This window comes from Sminthopsis crassicaudata, chromosome 4 (assembly GCF_048593235.1).
Source record: "Sminthopsis crassicaudata isolate SCR6 chromosome 4, ASM4859323v1, whole genome shotgun sequence".
Lineage (NCBI taxonomy): Eukaryota > Metazoa > Chordata > Mammalia > Dasyuromorphia > Dasyuridae > Sminthopsis > Sminthopsis crassicaudata.
In genome coordinates this window covers 393,863,669-393,882,934 of record NC_133620.1, presented here as the reverse complement: position 1 = coordinate 393,882,934, position 19,266 = coordinate 393,863,669, and the positions used below count along the sequence as shown (strand labels likewise).

Genomic DNA, 19,266 nt, shown 5'->3' with positions numbered 1-19,266 from the left:
AAACATGACCTATTTTTCTTAATTCTATGAATTCAATTTCATTGTTGCATATTTTAAATTATTTCTTACTCGGATAGCTTAAGTAGCTTCTCTTTATTGCTAGAAGTTCTTTACATTAAATAAAAATTTGTTTTCATGTAACATAGACATTAGTCTTTGTCCCTGTCTTTGGGCTTAAATAAAATAAGTCTAATTCTTCTTCCTTTGTATAGTTCTTCAAATATTAATGATAGATATAGGAGAGGGAGAACATACAAACAATCTTCTTTTATCCACACAAAATATTACCAGTTCCTTCTAGTGGGAAACACTGGTTAAATTTACTTCCTCCAAAGAATATTTGATATTCATTCACACTGAAATGTTATCAATCAATCAATAAATGTAAATTAAACCAAATTCTACTCTTTTGATGGGGATGGAGGGACCTTGACAAAGCTATAGGCACTGAGGGTTTGAAGCAGGGGGAGGAATGGAATGGGGAAGAGAATGGCAAAGAAAATGTCAGTAAACTTTGAAGATAAGCTCCAGAGCTTTATAGTTTTGTCCAGGGTCAGCACTATTTACCAAAGACAAACAGAAGCTACCTTCCAAAGTATTTTCTGTCTTATTAATAAATAAAGCCAGTCATGCTCAATACTTATGAGTAAATGGAAACAAACATACCTTTTATTTGTTTTATCGTTGCTGTTTTATTACAAAATTATGTATTATAGCAAAAGGTGTGATACAATAGATTTTCCCCCAGTTTATTTTTCCCCATCTCTCTCTCTCTCTCTCTCTCTCTCTCTCTCTCTCTCTCTCTCTCTCTCTCTCTCTCTCTGCCTACACATATAAATAAAAATCTCTTTTGTGGGCCATGATTATTGGTGGCACTTCTACTTACAAGGTTCCTTGCTTGGGCTGTTATAGGCAAGACTATAGCCAGTGGGTTCAAGTGAAAGCTTCCCTATAAATATTATGGGCATATGGTTACTGTAGTTACTTTACTGAGGTTTTACTAGAGTCATAGGTATTATTTCAAGAGATTTATACTCTCTATGAAAAACTCATAATCAATTCTCAAATGTGTCCATAATTTTATCAATGCAGATCCAATGGAATAGATTGAAACTTATCTATGCTTGTCCATTCTTAGCAATTTTTGCCCATATTATAGGAAAGAAAACTTATAGATAATTCAGTCAAAAATCTTCCATTTACAGGTGAAGAATATGAGTTTCAGGGAAGTTAGATGCCCAAACTAAGGTGACCCAGCCAGTCATGGGCAAAGATTGAACCTTGAACATAGATCTTGTACCTCCAGAGGCCTCCATCCTTCTACTATGCAGAACTTTCGTTTACCACTAGGAGGCACTGCACTTGATGTACATCATTCCACAACAGTACAAATATTCTGAAGGAAAAGTGACATATTAGATTGGGTATTGGAATTGTAGTCAAGAAGACCTGAGTTAAAATGCTGCCTTGGTGTGACTCTGAGCAAGTTACCTTTCTCAGTGTCTGAGGATAACAGTACCCATCTAACAAGGTTGTTGTGAAGGTCAAAAAGGTAGCATATATAAAGCATTTGTAAAACCCAAATTGTCAATCAATTAATTAAGGATTTCCTCAGAGCTAGTAAAGAGTAGAGCTAATACTCAAACTCAGGGATCTGACTCCAAATTCAGTATTCTTTTCACTCTATTTCACTCTATCACATTTTGTGATATGAACATTTAAGGACCCTATTTTTCAGACAATAGAACACATGTTAAGAAAATAGCAAAAAAGTTTATGTAAATAAAATTTTGAATAGTACATAAAGTATTATGTTAAAAATGCAAATTCTAATACAAGAAAGTATTATATGGGAACATTTTCTTTTTTAATTTTAATAGCATTTTATTTTTTCAAAAATACATGCAAAATACATACATTCACCTTTGCAAAACCTTGTGTTCCATAATTTTCTCTTTTTCCTCTTCCTCTTCCTTCCCCAAGATAACAAGCAATCCAATATGTTAAGCATGTGCAATTCTTCTAAATATATTTCCATATTCATCATGCTACACAAAATGAATCAGATAAAAAGAGAAAAAATATTAGAAAGGGAAAAAACTAAGCAAATAAATAACAACAACAAAGGTAAAAATGCTATACTTTGATTCACACTCAGTCTCCATAGTTCTCTCATATGGATGAAGATGGTTTCATCTATCACAAGTCTATTGGAATTGCCTTGAATTACTCTAGGTGTTATTTGGAAAGATGTGAATGCAAAGGGGATATTGAAAGAGACTTTAGTAGAATATTTTAAAAAATAGATAATTGTCCTTGAGAGTTACATTCTTATCTTTGTTTGATTTTTTATTTATTTTTCCTGTGAGTACAATTCATACTTAGCATTATCATTTTTTTAATATATAATGTGAAGAAAATGAATTGCAATATAGGAATTAAAGAAAAATTCAAAAGAAATTTTACTCCTTTGTACCACTGCATTCCTACATTTGCATTGAGTGTGTCCAAGTTGCAGAAAAAAGGGACAAAAGGTACTCTGAAACAGTTTAAAGTCATTTCTAAGTACTTAGAAATTAGCTAATTGTACTTTGTATGTGAGATTCTTGTCTAATGACCATACATAGTCACATGACAGGAGGATCTAAATCACGACATTCTTTCTATAAACAAGATCTGAAGACAAAAGGAAGTTGTAGTTAAATAGAACAATGACTCACAGATTCTCTCTGAAGAAGCAAATAAAGGAATGGGCAGGTTTGGCTTTATTGTGCACTCAAAAGCAATGACAAAGTTATTTCATGAGATTTTATTAATCTCATATTAGAGAGGTATGAAAAATGTTTGTAAGAAGATAACCATGAAAAGTATTGCAGCTCATGCACCAGTACCTTAGACACACGTGCATACACACACACACACACACACACACACACACACACACACAGAAAGAGAGAGAGAGACAGACAGAGAGAGAGAGAGAAGAAAAGAGAGAGAGAAAGAAGAGACAGAGGAAAAGAGAGAGATAAAGATACAGAGAATAATAGAACAAAGAGACAAGACCTAGATATGAGAACTGTCTCTATCTTTGCTAGATGTGGGGCCTTGATTAACTCAATAAAATAATATAAATTTTTCATCATTATTGTTATTGAGAGGCAGAGAATCAGAGGAACACATACAGAGCTCTGATGAAGATAAGACTTTAAATTAAATTGACATATACTTTGAATCTTAGGTGACTTCATTACAAAGTCTGAACTAAGTGAAAATGGAAGAGGAAACATTGGAAAATATAGTTGAGAGGTAAGGAATGAAAAAGACTATAAAGAAGCCTCATATTTATATGTCATTAATGCTTTTAAAAAGAAGAATTGAAAAGAACTGACCATTTTAGATAACCTTGTAAAAAAAAGAAACTGATTATAGTTTAATAGACAGGAAATCAATTTTTTTTTAATTTTGAATCAATTGTATGTCTACAGACAGAACAACAATTTAGAACCAAGAAAAAAAAAACTAATACCCAGTTAGAAGACTGGAAATGAGAAAAATATTGCATGTAATTTAAACAACTGTCACTTAACATGTTTGAATAAGTTATATATGGAAGAAAGAAAAGCATTACTACTTATAATAATTTCATGTAGAATTTTTACTGATGTGAATAAATTGCCATAATAAGGAGACCAGAGTATTCTAAAAACTATATCAGTCAGCAAACATTTGATATAGTTGTTAAGTGGAAAGATCTGGGAGCCAAGAACAAGACTGTTTAGAAGATAAACTCATTTGTAAAATCTAATAGAGAAAGGGTAGTATTGCCTTATTAAGTAGTGAGAAATAAGGGAAAAAATAAAACAATCTAAGGAAAGTTTTACATGAGATCTCACTAAACAAAAGCATCCCAGGAAGCATTTAAGAGGAAATCTGGAAGTAGAACAACAATAAAAAGATTTTTATAACAAATTCTTTTTTACCATCGAAGATGAAGGAGCCATCATATGCCACCATCTTTGATGTGCTTATGGAGGAGGTGGAAATGGAACTAAAGTGAATAAATATGGTAAAAGCAGCTGGAGAGAATATGTATACACAGGGGAGGGCTTTGATGGAAGGATATTAAAGGATCAATTCTCAAAATACTTTGGGGGAATGATAAAGGCCACATAGGCCAAATCCCTCATTTTTCAAATAAGGAAACTGAGAACCAAAGAAGTTAAGTGATTTACCCAAAATCATACAGCTAGTAAAGGTCAGGGATGTTATTTGAACCCAGAATTCTGATTCCAGAGCTGGTGGAATCTTGGTTTCTAAAATAAATAAACACTTGGTTGAAGTTGTTTTTTGTTTTTTGTTTTTTTAAATTCTACTTTTTTTTCTCCTTTGATTTTTTTTTATCTACAACTACTAGAGTTTGGGATAATATTTCTCTCTTTCTCTCTCTCTCTCTCTCTCTCTCTCTCTCTCTCTCTCTCTCTCTCTCTCTCTATATATATATATATATATATATATATATATAAAATATATATATAATATATACACATATATGCATATATGTATATTTAGAGGGATCAATTAAACTATATACTTTGATATTAAAAGAAGACTTTAATTTGTCAGATGACCAAATTTAATATAGTTTGCAATAATTTGTTTTCTACCTATAATTCTTTGAAATAGTGCTTCCTTTATGTCAAGAATACAGCTCCTCCTTTCTGCCTCAGAAAATCCCCTTCTTCCTCTGAAATACAGGTCAGTTTCATCTTCCTGCACTGGGTCTCTTCCAATTCCAACTAATTATTAATATTAGTATTCTCTCTCTTTCTCTCAAATTTATTTATGGTGATACCTGTTGTATTTTACAGTCCTACTCTAGTTATTTAAGAGTAGGCATTTTGTATCCTCAGTACCCGGCACATAATAGTTGTTTATAAATGTTTGTGGATTTTGAATTCATTTATGGTTTAATACAATTCTGGGAACTGAACTTATTTCACATGAAGAGAACTCAGACAGGAAGCACTAGGAGGGAAAAGTCTGGAGTTGGGAGCCAAGAGAACTGGTATCTAGTCTTGGTTTTGTTCTCATTCAGCTATATGGTCTTGTATTAGTCTCTTTACTTTCCTAGACCTCATTTTCCTTATCTGTAGACTAAATGTAATGGATTAAATGATCTCTGAAGTCCCTTTCAAATTCTATGAAATGTTTAAATCAAATTCCTTCAAACACCAAAAAAAAGTTAATTAGATAGATTTTTGTTCTGATTGAATTGTCAGATGTAGATTTATAGTTTCATGGGTTTCTTTTTATAAACAGCTAGATGATATTATAACTAGAGAGCCAGGGATTTCTTTTTTTTCTTTCTATTCAGTTGTTTCAATTTTATCCGATTCTTCATGACTCCATTTGAAGTTTTCTTGGTAAAGATACTGCAGTGGTTTGCCATTTTCTTCTCTAGCTTATTTTTCAGGTGAGGAAACTGAGACAAATAGGATTGAGTGACCTGCATAGAGTCACATAGCTAGTAAATGTCTGAGGCTGGATTTGAATCCAGGAAAACAAAATTTCATTAATTCAGGCCCAGTACCCTTTCTACTAGGCCACTTAGTTGCCTGGGAAATCTGAGTTCAAATCCAGCCTCCAACCTGTGTAACCTGGGCAAAAATCATAGCCACTGACTTCCTCAGTTTCCTTTTCTGTAAAAGTAGAATAAAAATAGTATCAACTTTCAAGGTTGCTATGAGGATAAAATGAGATGATATTTGTTATGTTTTTTACAAACTTTAAAATGCCACAAAATACCATCCTTATTTCTATTATAGTCTTTGTTCATCTTAAATTCACAAAAACTTAAATTGTATGTTCACACATACAATTAGAAGACACTGAGGAAATGCACACAAATTAAAATAACTAGAGCATTGCCAGTATCAATAATATGATTTAATATATTTTTCAAATTATTCACATGGCAATTCAGTTTAATTGCATATAGTCTATAATTGCATATAGTGACATCAACAAAATTATACTCCATCTGTCCCTAGACAAGTCAATATAAGACTTGATAAACCATCCATAATTGGATGTTAACCACAGTTACATTTGTTGGTGTGATGTCTCACACATCAGTGAGACAGACCAGCTGCACTTCTGTATGAGATATTGTACAGATGGATGCTAATTGAAGAAAATATCTAATGAAAGTAAACCAAAAAAGTGATATCCTCAATGTAGTTGGGGGAAAATTATTATACTATTGTATTAATAACTAGTTATTTATTTGTGATCTATTTGTCTTCATCCTATTTTTGTCAAGATTTTATTTACTCCTGAAAAGACTAGGCATTCTCTGAAGGGTCTGACCAAGTAATTGTATTTACTTCTGGTACCCAAGACATCTATGTTCCCTTTTTGTTTGTGCTGGGCCAACAAAATGAGACCCTCATTTCTGTTTCCTCCACAGAGAGAACCCACTTTAAGTTAGACCGTTCTCCAGGGAAATGAGCTTTGTTCTTATTCCCTTCGTTAAAGTTTTGTGTGTCCTGGTCTACAAAGGTGAGAATGAGCTCATGAAAACCTGATTGAGATAGTTTATGTTTTTCTGCTTAAGATTGTTAGCAACTTTTATTCCTTCAGAATCTGGGATTTGATCAGTCTCATCAGAGGGCCATCTCACTTTTCCCAGCTATCTTCCTCATCTCTCAAAGATGAAATAACAGGGAGGAGCTGAGAACTCTTCCTAGCTCATTAAAATATCCACCAATTGAGATTGCCAGGGAAGGTCCTAATGTTGAACCATTAGGCCAGCTATAATGAAGTCACACATAGGTATAAACGACCCTGCCAGCTGTCATCTTTGGATCTGTAGTACAAATGGAGGCACTACATTGATGTGTCCTCTAGTAATATATCTATACCCCTATTTAATAAATTATAAACTTGAAGAAAACACCTCATTTTATTTTGGTTAAATTTTCCCCATTGACATAGGGAAGTACTTGAGATAGAATATACAAATGGGTCTACACTGCAAAATCAACATATGGACTTGTTACTAGTAATATTAACTGTTGTTAATACATTATGAATTATATATTTCTACAGTGATTGAAAATTTACAAAATATATTCTCAAGTTTCTTATTAATTTTCAGTTGAAGAATGTGAGACTTACAGTGGTTTTGTGTTTTACCAATTAATTAAAACACAGCCAGTCATTGTTAGATGCTAAGAACAAACCCTTATCTCCTGACTTCAAGTCCAATGCACTTTCCACTCTGCTAGCAAAGCTTGAACTATTTACATAATTCCAGCCTCAGAGGATCTCTTTTGGGGCCTGAATTTTTAGAATTGTCACTCAAGATGGCCATTAGTTCAAAACATAATTTTGTGTCGACACAGCCTTTGGCTACAGCTCACCAAACAGAAGCAACTGCCTTTTTGAGTAAAGAGAAAATAACCACTTACATCCCCACAGCACAACATGTCTCATAAAGATGATCCCATTAGCAAACATTGATCATAAAGTACCAGCTGTGCCAGACTTAGAAGAAATATTATTTGAGGCTGTGTTCTCCTCAGCTCAGCTGTATTAGAAAGAACTAAGGTGGAAAGAAAAACTATGCTTTGTTCCTCTTTCCTCTGGTGTTCCTGAAGTATGACTTTGATTTTGTCATTTAACCTCTCTTCCTCAATTTTTTCATCTGTGAAATGTAGCACACATATGAGAACTTCAAAAAGAAAGAGCATGCATCTGTTGTAGGAGAGAGAATTTGGACGGGGATGCAGTGTCCTCTGAGAACACAGATTGAAGAAAAGATCTAATACAAAGCACAATTTGTTGACAATAGCACAGGGCTTCAGAGTATTTAGATGGACCTTTAAAGTACTTTAATTTTTATTTAAATGGTATAAGTTTTCTAAGTCATATATCTGCTCATGTTCTTACATCCCTTCCCCACTTAAAAGCCTCAGTGGCTTCCTTTTTCTTCAAAATTAAAATATAAACTTCTCAGCCTAATACTTAAGATGTCCCATAATCTGGTTCTAGTATATCTTTCCAGTCTTATTTTACATTAATCCCATTCAAACACTATGTTAGATTAGTGGCTATTTTTAAACTTCATTACTTTATCGGTCATGTCTGTACCTTTGCACAAGCAACTTCCATGACTGGTATTCAGTCTTTCCCCACCTCCATCTCTCCTAATCCTCTTCTTTCAGGTCATAGCTAATATGCCTCCTATTAAAAGGTATCCTTCCTAGATGCTTTAGCTACAAATGCTTCCTCCCTCCTCCAATTAAGAATATAAACTTCTTGAGGATAGGCACTGTCTCATTTTGGCCTCTGTCTCCAGCACCTAGCCCAGTACTAGGCATATAATACATAATAAATAATAAATGCTTGTTGATTGATTAGTAATCAAGCAAAGAAGACCAAGAAAATGTAATAAAACAAGAAGGATAATGAGGGAAAAAAAGAGTATCCCAAAAATTCAGTAAGAAGAGTGTCCTGGAGGAGCAAAATCAAAAGAAATAAAGATTAAGAGCAATGACTACTGAGGGAAAAAACACTAGTCTGTATCATTGAAGAGAACAAATCAGTTAAATATTGGAGGCCAAAAGCTTATTTTAAGGGGTTGGGAAATAAGTGAGAGGTAAAGAAGTGAAGGCAATGAAAATGGACATCTTTTTCTAGAAATTGGGCTGTGAAAGAAGAGAAATATTTAGGATTATTTTTTGAGGCACTTAGTTAAGGATAGGTTGTTTTTGTTTTGTTTTTAATTTAGATTTTTTTGGACTAGGTGAAAGAGGAGATTCTTTGCTTCAGTTGCCACTTAACCTTAAACATTGAACGAGTGCAGCCTCAGTCAAACTGAGACCTGTTAAAAATGTTAACTTAAAAAGGCCATGGGCTTCTATTTCATTCAAGGCCATCTCCAGTTATCTTGATCTGTATCTTTCCACTGGATCCAGATGGTTGTGGAGGGGAAAGTGAGGCAGGTGACCTTGCCCAGCCCTCCTTAGTTTAAATTCACTTTTACGTCATGGCAACACCTCCCTGAAGCCATGGTCCTCTTGGAGAATGAAGAACAAGCAACAACAACAAACAACAAGGATAAATAAGATGTGGACCTGTTTGTTGGCAGCCTAGAAGTCAGGGATAAAGAAGAATGGATCAAGATCCACTCTTTCTAAACTTCAAAGAGACAAGTTTAAGGAGGAATCAGGAAGATGGTTTTTTCAAGGTAGAAGTAGAAGGGTTTCCTTGGCAAGGAAATGTCATTTTTTTGTCTGATATTGGAGCAAAGGAGAAGAAAATTGGAGATAAGGCTGAGATTGTATATGATCTTTAAAAAGAAATCTACATTGGTTTAGCCTCAATTTTTGTTTGTTTTTGGCAGAATATTGAGAGAAATTGTTTCTTATTAAATATAATTATTGAATTAGTTTGAATCACTGAATTATTAGTATTGAATTGTTGAATTTAATGACTCATAATTGAATTTCACCTTTTCTATTTCTTCAATCAGAAATCAGCCCCCATAGGTGATATAGGCAAACTTTACAATGCTGGGTTATTACAACGAACTTAGAACCATTCAAATAAGTGAATTGATGGATTCCAAACCATTGTGTTTTAGTCTGAAAGATCTAGGGAAATATGGATTCTCCCTTTTGTCAGAGGGTAAGAGAAGGGTAAATGAATCTATGGGGAAGTAGGACTAAACTAGTTCCAGATTAAGGAGTAATAGGAGAGGAAGGTAGTCTTTACTTAGGCAGTCTTTAGAGGAAAAAGGTTTGCTAGCAAAAGGATATATATCAGGTTATCTTCCCTTCCTAGTAAGCAGTGGTAGCTCTGTCCAAGATATAGTGGGGGATGATTGTTCTCATCCTTTCAGGTGGCTGAGATTTTTGGCTGTGGAACATTCTATTCAAAATCTGTATTGGATCTTTAATTCTATTTTTATTATTCCTGATCTATTTGGGCCACTAGATGGCCTACAGGACCTAGAATCAGAAAATGATAATATATTATAATTATATATATATATATATATATATATATATATATATATATATATATATATATATATATATATATATATATATATATATATATATATATATATAATTATAAAGCACTTAGCATGGAACCTGGCACCCTAGTAAATACTATATGTTGTTGTTCAGTCATGTTTGACATTTTGTGACCCATGGGTTTTTTTGGGCAAAAATACTTGAATTGTTTTCCATTTCCTTCTCCAGTGGATTGAGGAACACAGAATTAAGTGACTTGCCTAGGATCACACAGCTAGTAAGTGACACCAGATTTAAACATAGGAAGATGAGCCTTCCTGCCTCCAAACCTGGCATGCTCTCCACTAAACTAACTGCCTCCATGAACTATATAATATTAACTATACTGCTGCTGATGATGATTGTTACTATATGTCATTGGGATTATTAGTCAAAAGAAAATTGACACTTTAGCTATTTTCTTATATCATTTCAATTGAAATCCAGAACATCTGTACTGCTCCACAGGTCCACCAACAATCCATCAGGGTACCTGTCTTTTCAAAGTCCTTCCAGATTCAACCATTGCCATCGTTTTTGGTCTTTTATGATTTGCACAGTATGAGGTAAAATCATTTCCTTCTCTGTTTTCCCCATACATTACATCATAATTTTCTTAAGAATCTATGTGTCTGTCTTTGTGGTCACATTATCAAGCATTATATTCAAAAACTGTAGCTGTTGGGGCAGAAACTATTTTATTTTTATCTAGTATCCCCAGTGCCTAGCACAATGCCTGGCACACAGCAGATACTTAATAAATGCTTTTTGATTAATGAGTTGATGAAGATTATGATGAATTAAATAAATCATTTAATTCAATTGTTATTGAATTAAATGTATTTTTATTTTTATTTCTCTTATTATTGGTGATTGGGACCAGAGGTTTTGAATATATGGGTCACATGTGGCCCACATTGCCCCTGAATGTGACCCAAATCATATTAAAATGTAACTGGAAAATATTTAACTAAATATAAATATATTAAGACACAGATAATATTACATTTGTTAAAGCTAAGTCAGTATGTAGTTTGCAAGAATCCTTGTGTACTATTTAGTGGCTCCTGTTTTTATTTGAGTTTAACATCATTGTTTTAGAACATGTAAAATTTTCAAGAAAATGGCATTTTCTGGCTTATTTCATTTATCCTCTAACAATTACCAAGTCAGACTTTACTGCTCAAATCTCTGGTCGCTCTTCAAGGTGCTTGCTCCTATCTCTCAAGCTCTGTCCTTTCTAGCTCCCTTCTCCAAGAAGTTGCTTACTCTGTTCTCCCAATTTTCCTTCTATGGCTTGGAGCCATTATAATTCACTTTCCAGCTGACTAGTTACTTTTAAAGAACTATTTAGCTGAGAGTTGGACTCTGCCCTCCGAGAAAACTGACACCAAATCTTCTGACTGTGTTTTGATACTCTTGGGTTGAGTCAGCAGCATAATAATAGAAAATTATCGAAAATGCAACAAGAAAGTTACCAGCTGCTATGTGATCTAACTTCTAAGGGGCCATTTCTGATGAGAGTGCTGTAAATATTCAAAGAATAGACAAGTGCTGTGTTGGGTAAAATAGAGAAAGGTAATCTGAAGCAGAAATATCTTTTTTTAAATTAAAGCTTTTTATTTTCAAAATATATATATAGATAATTTTTCAACAATGATGCTTACAAAGCCTTGTGTTCCAAATTTTCTCCTCTTCCCCCCAACCCCTCCCCTAGATGGCAAGTAATCCAATATATGTTAAACATGTTAAAATATATGTTAAATTCAATATATGTATATATATATATATTTATACAATAATCGTGCTGCACAAGAAAAATCAGATCAAAAAGGAAAAAAAAAGAAAGAAAACAAAATTCAAGCAAACAACAACCAAAAAAAAAAAATAAAATGCTATATTGTGGTCCACACTTAGTCCTCACATCCCCCTTGCTGGATATAGATGGCTCTCTTCTTCCCAAGATCATTGGGACTGGCCTGAATCATCTCATTGTTGGAAAGAGCCATGTCCATCAGAATTGATCATCATATAATCTTGTTGCTATCTTTTCATATGACTAGAAATGGTTTTAATTTTTTCATCTGAAAATTATCTGTTCATATCCTTTGACCAATTATCAATTGGAGAATGGCTTGAATTCTTATAAATTTGAGTCAATTCTCTATATATTTTATAATTGAGGTCTTTATCAGAACCCTTAAATGTAAAAATGTTTTCCCACTTTATTGCTTCCCTTCTAATCTTGTCTGTATTAGTTGTGTTTGTACAAAAACTTTTTAACTTAATATAATCAAAATTATCTATTTGGTGTTGAATAATGAATTCTAACTTTTCTTTGGTCACAAATTACTTCCTTCTCCACAGATCAGAGAGATAAACTATCCTATGATGAAGCAGAAATATCAATCAGGTCTTTGCTCTAATGATCAAGACAGTTTGGAGTCTCTGGAATTGTCTTGGATTTTTAACATATTTAATTCAATAATCACTTATTCATCAATCAAAAAAAAACATATTTAGCATTGTGCTAGGTACTGGGGATACAAGATAAAAATAAAATAGTGTCCTGATTATAGTGTTTGATATTGTAACTATAAAGACAGACATAGATTCTTAGGGAAATTATGATTTTTATGTATGGAGAAAACAGAGAAGGAGAAGAAAGAAAACATTTATACAGATAACCGTTATGCCAGAGAGAAGGTAATTATAATGGACAGAAGTTCCAGGAAAATTGCTATCAAAAATTTGTATGAAGAGCAATTTCTGCTTGGAGAATAGGGTTATTAAGGAATCAAGACTGGTGAGAGGGATTTCATAAGGAAGAGATTTAGAAGGGGCAGCTTAGTGGCTCTGCTGTGGATAGAGTGCCAGGCCTTAATGGGTCTGTAGGGAAGGCTCATTTTCCTGAGTTCAAATCTAGAACTTAGAGACTTACTAGGCTTGTGACCCTGGGAAGTCACTTAATCCTGTTTGCCTTAGTTTCTTCATCTGTAAAATGGACTGGAGAAGGAAAAGGTAAAGCAGTCCAGTATCTTTGCCCCAAAAAATCCAAATGGGATCACAAAGAGTCAAACAAGAAAAAACAAGTCAATTATAACAAAGGATAGGGGAAAAGCTATTCCAGGCATTTGGAATGGTATAAGCAAAGATGAGAGAGGGCAAAATAAGGAAGAATTTTTCTGAAACAGATTATTTAAGGGAGATAGTATGAGCTAATTTCAAATCTCTGCTTTTACTCATAAACTGCAAAGGTTTCATAAACCTATGAGGAAAAAAATGGAAAAACTCTTGGAGAATGGATATACCCTTATAGCAAAAAAGGAATCAACCCATTCTTGATATGGAGTAAAGTGAAGGAAAAGGTCCAACTCATCTTTCATTCTCAACTTGTCAGTTTCACAAGATTTCTCTAGGGATGATTCAGTCTGATTATTATAAATAGAAAGCAGTAAATAAAAGAATCACTTATATTTACTGCTTTTGATAATAGTTCATTCAGGGACTCTTTATCTTTCTCTTTCATTTCCAATACCTAGCACTTGGTATTTAGTAAATACTTGTTGATTTATTGATTGAGGAGTGAAGAATTCACACAAATTAAAATACAAATTACTGGAGACATCAAAATTTATGTATTAATTCTAAAATGAATTGTATACCTGCCAGAGTCAGGGCCTTCAAGGTGGAGAATATGATGTACAAGGTGCCAGCTGAAGCATCATGGCACATGATGCCATGTGACCTGAAACATTCTATCAGTAGTGATTAAGAGAAATTCAGGCTCTTGGACTTTCCTTCAGTAAAGAGATCGGTAATGGAGCAGTCAAAGCAGAGTCCAGAAGGGCCATAAAGAAAAGGGATGTTGATAGGCTATAGCAAAACTATTGTTGGCAAAGTAGTAATAGGATCTGAAGATAGATTCAGAGTCAAAGGCCAAAGCTGTAAATGCAGATCCAACTTGGATCCAAGCCCTGAAAAGACATTTCATTAGCTAAGAATGGGCTTTTAATAGTAAATATAAATGAGACCCAGTCACTTAAGCCTAATTTTCCTAATGACTTGAGCTGTAGGTATGGATTTATTCCTCAATGTGCTTAATGGGAAGCATTGTTAACCTGGACCATTCCCCTCATTTCATAATGTCCATCCCCCTTTTGAAAATAAAGAAAAAATATAATATCATGTACAGTGATTTTCATCAGCAGGACATTTATTGAGCATCTTTCATATTAGGTTTTGGGGAGGGGAGGACAGTAGAAAAAGGGAGGTGGGGCACAAAGCCTGTATCAGATATGGTTCTGCCCTCTGGGAACTTATAATCTAGCTGGGGAAAGGAGACAATTCTCAATGTGTGATTTGTATCTGTGGGAACTCTCTCCATCAACATGGATGTCAAGTGTCTAGAATTTGGAAATAAGTTTCAGGGACCTTCCTGGATTGCAAAAAGTTGCAATCATTTACCCATGGTCACACATATATTAAAATATCAGTCATTAAATTTGAACGCTAACTCAATACATTATATAATATGCTCTTTTACCTCTTGAGCTATAAATATATATAAAATAAATATAAGTACTAAACAACATGAACAAGATCAGAACAATAGCCTGAGATGATAATGAGGTTAGCTTGCTTGTAGTAGAGGATTAGCGCTAAAGGATTGGATTCTGGAACTGGAGATGATTAATAAAAAAGTATGATATCCAAGAAGAGGAGATTGGACCTTCTTTAATAAGGTTTGGGATAACAGACTGGATGTATAAACAGAATAAATACCTGAACAATATTTTATTACAATAATTAATTTAATGGAAAAAAAAAAAGATTTGGCATAGCACATAGAAAAGAAAATTAGAAAAATCTGGGTTCAAGTTCTATTCCAGACATACTAGCTATGTGTGCCTGGGCAAATCACTTAACTTCTCAGAACTCAAAATATTTCTAAGATTATAAATTGCAAAGAAGATGCCAACATAAACTGGTGCAGGAGATTTTCTCAACCAAGAATTCCAAATATTAATAAAATCATGGGTCTAAGTTCCTAACCCCTTTTTCTAATTAATTTCATACGAGTATATAGGATGATTTCTATTAAGGAAAGCCAGAGGGCGACTGATTAGAACATTATTATTATAATTCAAGGAAGAGTCAAAGTGAGTCTCACTCTGAGGGATGATAATAACAATTCTTGTTTAGAGAGGACTCTACTATTTAAAAAACATGTACAAGCATCATTATTTCCATTTTATAACTGAGGGAGCTCAAGTGATTTGTTTTCAGGCTGTGAGCTAGCAAGAATTAGATTGGGGACACTAAATAACCTAGGTCTCCTGATTTCAGCACTTTGCCTCTGGAGAGAGAATTAATATGAAGACACTTCAAACAAAAATCCCTTCCTTAGTTTGAAAGCAAATTAGACAGAGCTCTATGGTCTTTAGAGATCATCTAATCTATCAATCTGTGTCTCAGGGAGAAATAAGTAAATAAAGATGTATTTAATATAGACATTGTTTATGGGCTACTGAGACAGCATTACTATGCTAATATAGATGACTATGGGAATACTATCAGGGACAGGGGAAGAACAACTAATTTTCAAAAGTTATAAAGATAATTGATGTGGCAAATTATATACCAGTGAGTTTAATTTCTATTCTTGGCACAATTCTAGGACATGTGATTATAACATGTGAACATAAACAGTGAACATTTAGGAAATGATAGTAATAACAAATAGTTATAGCAAAGTGATAACAAAGAGCTCATATCACATTTTCAAGAGCAAGCCATGTCTGACTGTCTTATTTGCTTTGGAGGGTTGGGGGGAGCAGATTTCCTAAAATGCTAGATTTGAGAAATGTTAGATTTTAGCCAACCAAAAAAAATGGGAATTGATTGCTCTTCCTATAAAAATAATGGAGAGATGTGGACATGGATGTGACTCAACTGATTAAGTAACCAGACACAATCTTTTACTGGCTTGATATTAATTTTTTAGATCTGGCAGTTGCTCCAATGTTATCATTTTTATCAGTGACCTAGACAGAAGCACAAATGGCATACTTTTCAAATTTGTATAGTAAGGAGAGATAGCTAACACACTGGATAGCAAAGTCTGGATCCAAAAAGATCTCTTTTTGAGATGTTAGGAACAGTGGGATATATTGAATAACATGAAGTTTAATTGTTATTAACAATATCTCACATTTATACAATGCTTCAAGGTCTGCAATGTGATTTATTATATCTCCTTTGATCCAGGCAACAAATCTGATAGTATTATATTCATTTTTAAAATAAAAAAAAAACATGGCCGATCAGTTTTGTGTCTTGCTCAGAGTCACAAAGCTGGGAAATGTTTGAGGTGAGGATCAAATTTTGATTCTCTTGGTTACAACTTTTAGTAATGCATCTCCCTGTCTCTAAGAAGTATTAGACTACAGAAAGTTTGCCTAAAATATTTTCTTTGATATGAGAAAACCTGGGTTTTAAATCATGGCTTTGCTGCTTATTTCTTATGTAAATTCATTCAGTTGGTGTTTTTTTCAGTTTGCTTTGCTTCAGTTGTTTTTTCAGTCATGTCTGATTCTTCATGGCAAAGATATTAGAGTAATTTGCCATATTTTCTTCAGCTCATTTCACAGATGAAAAAACTGAGGCAAACAGAGTTAACTTGCCCAGAGACACATAGCTAGTAAGTGTCAGATCAGATTTAAACTCGGGAAAATGTCTTCTTGAGTTTAGGCCTGGCAATCTAACCACTGTACCATCTAACCTCTCTAGATTTTAATTTTCTCATTTTTAAATGTGGATGGTACTTAAGGATTCAACTAGCTGTAGACCCTGTGACTTATTATCTTATTGAGCCATTCTGATTTGGTAGTTGATTTTTCCTGATGTGTCAGGAGATTTCATCTATTAAAATATAAAGTCTACTCTAGAAACTCAGTTGGCTGCATTTCCATCTAATTTCCAAAAAATAGATCTCTCTCTTTAAGCTTCCTACCTGAAAGCACTTTTTCGATTCCATGCAAGAGTTTTAACTTTAGTGCTATGATGGAATCCCCTTCATATTAAATCTTCCTGTGTTAAATATGCAAGAGGTTAAGATGATTTCTAGAAGAAATAACTGAAGAAGAAAGGAGGGAAAGAGACATGGGAGAGAAGATCATGAACTGGAAATATAAGTTCTTACTTGGATAAAATTTTGATAAATCAAATAAATTCAGTGAAAAAGAATATATTGCAACATAACTTAGTTGGTACTTCCCAATTAATGACCTGCTTTTATTATGCAAGAAGAGGTCATTCAAGTGGTTGGGGGCGGGGGTTATTAAAAAAAAAAAGATCTGTCAGGGAAAAAATGACAAAATCATGTTATAATTTCTTCATGCACAGGAACACCTTATTAATTCAGTCTTAACTACTTTGGAAATTCCTCTAATTTATATGCAGGCTAGGGTAAAATTTATCTTCCCCAATATAATTAGAGTTAAGGAATTTGCTAAGCAAAGAGACAGTGTACAAATTTCAAAAGCAATACTTACCTATTCAAACTGTCTTCAAGAACATTAGAAGCTTCTAATTATATATAAACAATTTCACATGACCAGGAAGTTTGCTATCCTCCTAAATTGCATGTTTTCAATGTGATATGATATGAGCTTGACAGCTGTTGCCTATTGCCTACTTTGTTGTATTAGTAGTATTACAACAATAACAAGAGGGTTCATTAATACAGAAGACTAGAATACTCCATCTATCAGTACAGTTTTGTATCTTCTCATTGTAGGTGGAGCTATAGAGTGTTGGGCTTGAAGTCAGAAAAACTCATTTTTCAGAATTCAAATCTGGTCTTAGTGTGTGACTAGAGACAAGTCACTTAACCCTGTCTTCCTCAGATCCTTATTTATGAAATAAGCTGAAGAAGGAAATGGCAAACCACTCCAGAATTTTTGCTGAGAAAACTCCAAATGGGACTATAAAGAGTTGGATACAATTAAAACAATTGCACAACCTTCGCATCAACTTGAAATCTTGCTTTAAGTACTGAGAGGTGACTTCAATACTGGCCTTTCTGCCTCCAAGGCCAGCTCTCTACCCGCTATTTTATGCTCACTAATGATAATAATAGTTAATATTACATAGTACTTTAGGATATTTAAATATTTTGCATATATTATGTCATCTGATTCTTAGCACTATAAAATAGATTCTATAGATATTATCAATCCCATTTTACAGAGGAGAAAACTGAGACCAAGAGAAATTAAATGACAGACACAAAACCATATAGCAAATCCTGATCTCCCCCGACTATAAGTCCAACGTGCTTTCCTGTACATCCTACTCAGAGAGTATTGGATTGAAAAGAAGATCCACAAGAAATATGAGAAGCAGAAAAATGCCAAGATCATTATACTTCTGGAGGAGGAATTACACAAAGCAAGGTGCTGGAGGCCAGGTCAGTGATAAGAAGAGTTTACACTCCAGAGCAAGGAGGATAAAGGAGGATAGGAAGATAAAAGCCTGAAAGGGCAAAGAAGATTAAAACTGAATATCTACTAATGTATAACAAGATACGTAGATAGAAGAAAGAAAGAAAGAAAGAAAGAAAGAAAGAAAGAAAGAAAGAAAGAAAGAAAGAAAGAAAGAAAGAAAGAAAGAAAGAAAGAAAGAAAGAAAGAAAGAAAGAAAGAAAGAAAGAAAGAAAGAAAGAAAGAAAGAAAGAAAGAAGAAAAAAGAAAGAAAAAAAAAGAAAGAAAGAAAGAAAGAAAGAAAAAAAGAAAGAAAGAAAGAAAGAAAGAAAGAAAGAAAGAAAGAAAGAAAGAAAGAAAGAAAGAAAGAAAGAAAGAAAGAAAGAAAGAAAGAAAGAAAGAAAGGATGGATGGAAGGGTGGAGAGAGACAGATTAATGTAGATGACTTCAATGTAGAGAGATAAATAATGTAATATAGATAGTTATAGATATAGCTATATATAGATACAGATATAGCCACATATCTATATGTATGTATATAGACAGACACAGACAGATATAAAAAGAAGCTTTGAATCTAGAATCAGGAAACTTGAATAAATCACTTCAAGCAATTAGTAATTATATAAACTCCAGCAAGCTAAAACTTCCATAAACTTCATTTTCCTCCTTCCTTGTAAGCTAGAAATGATAG

At 33.5% G+C, this 19,266-nt stretch overlaps 1 protein-coding gene across 1 annotated transcript in view; it reads left to right on the top strand.

Moving 5' to 3' along the window:
- The window catches only part of OPN3 (opsin 3), a 55,332-nt gene that overhangs the window by 11,621 nt on the left and 24,445 nt on the right, over window positions 1-19,266 (top strand). The window lies entirely within an intron of this gene.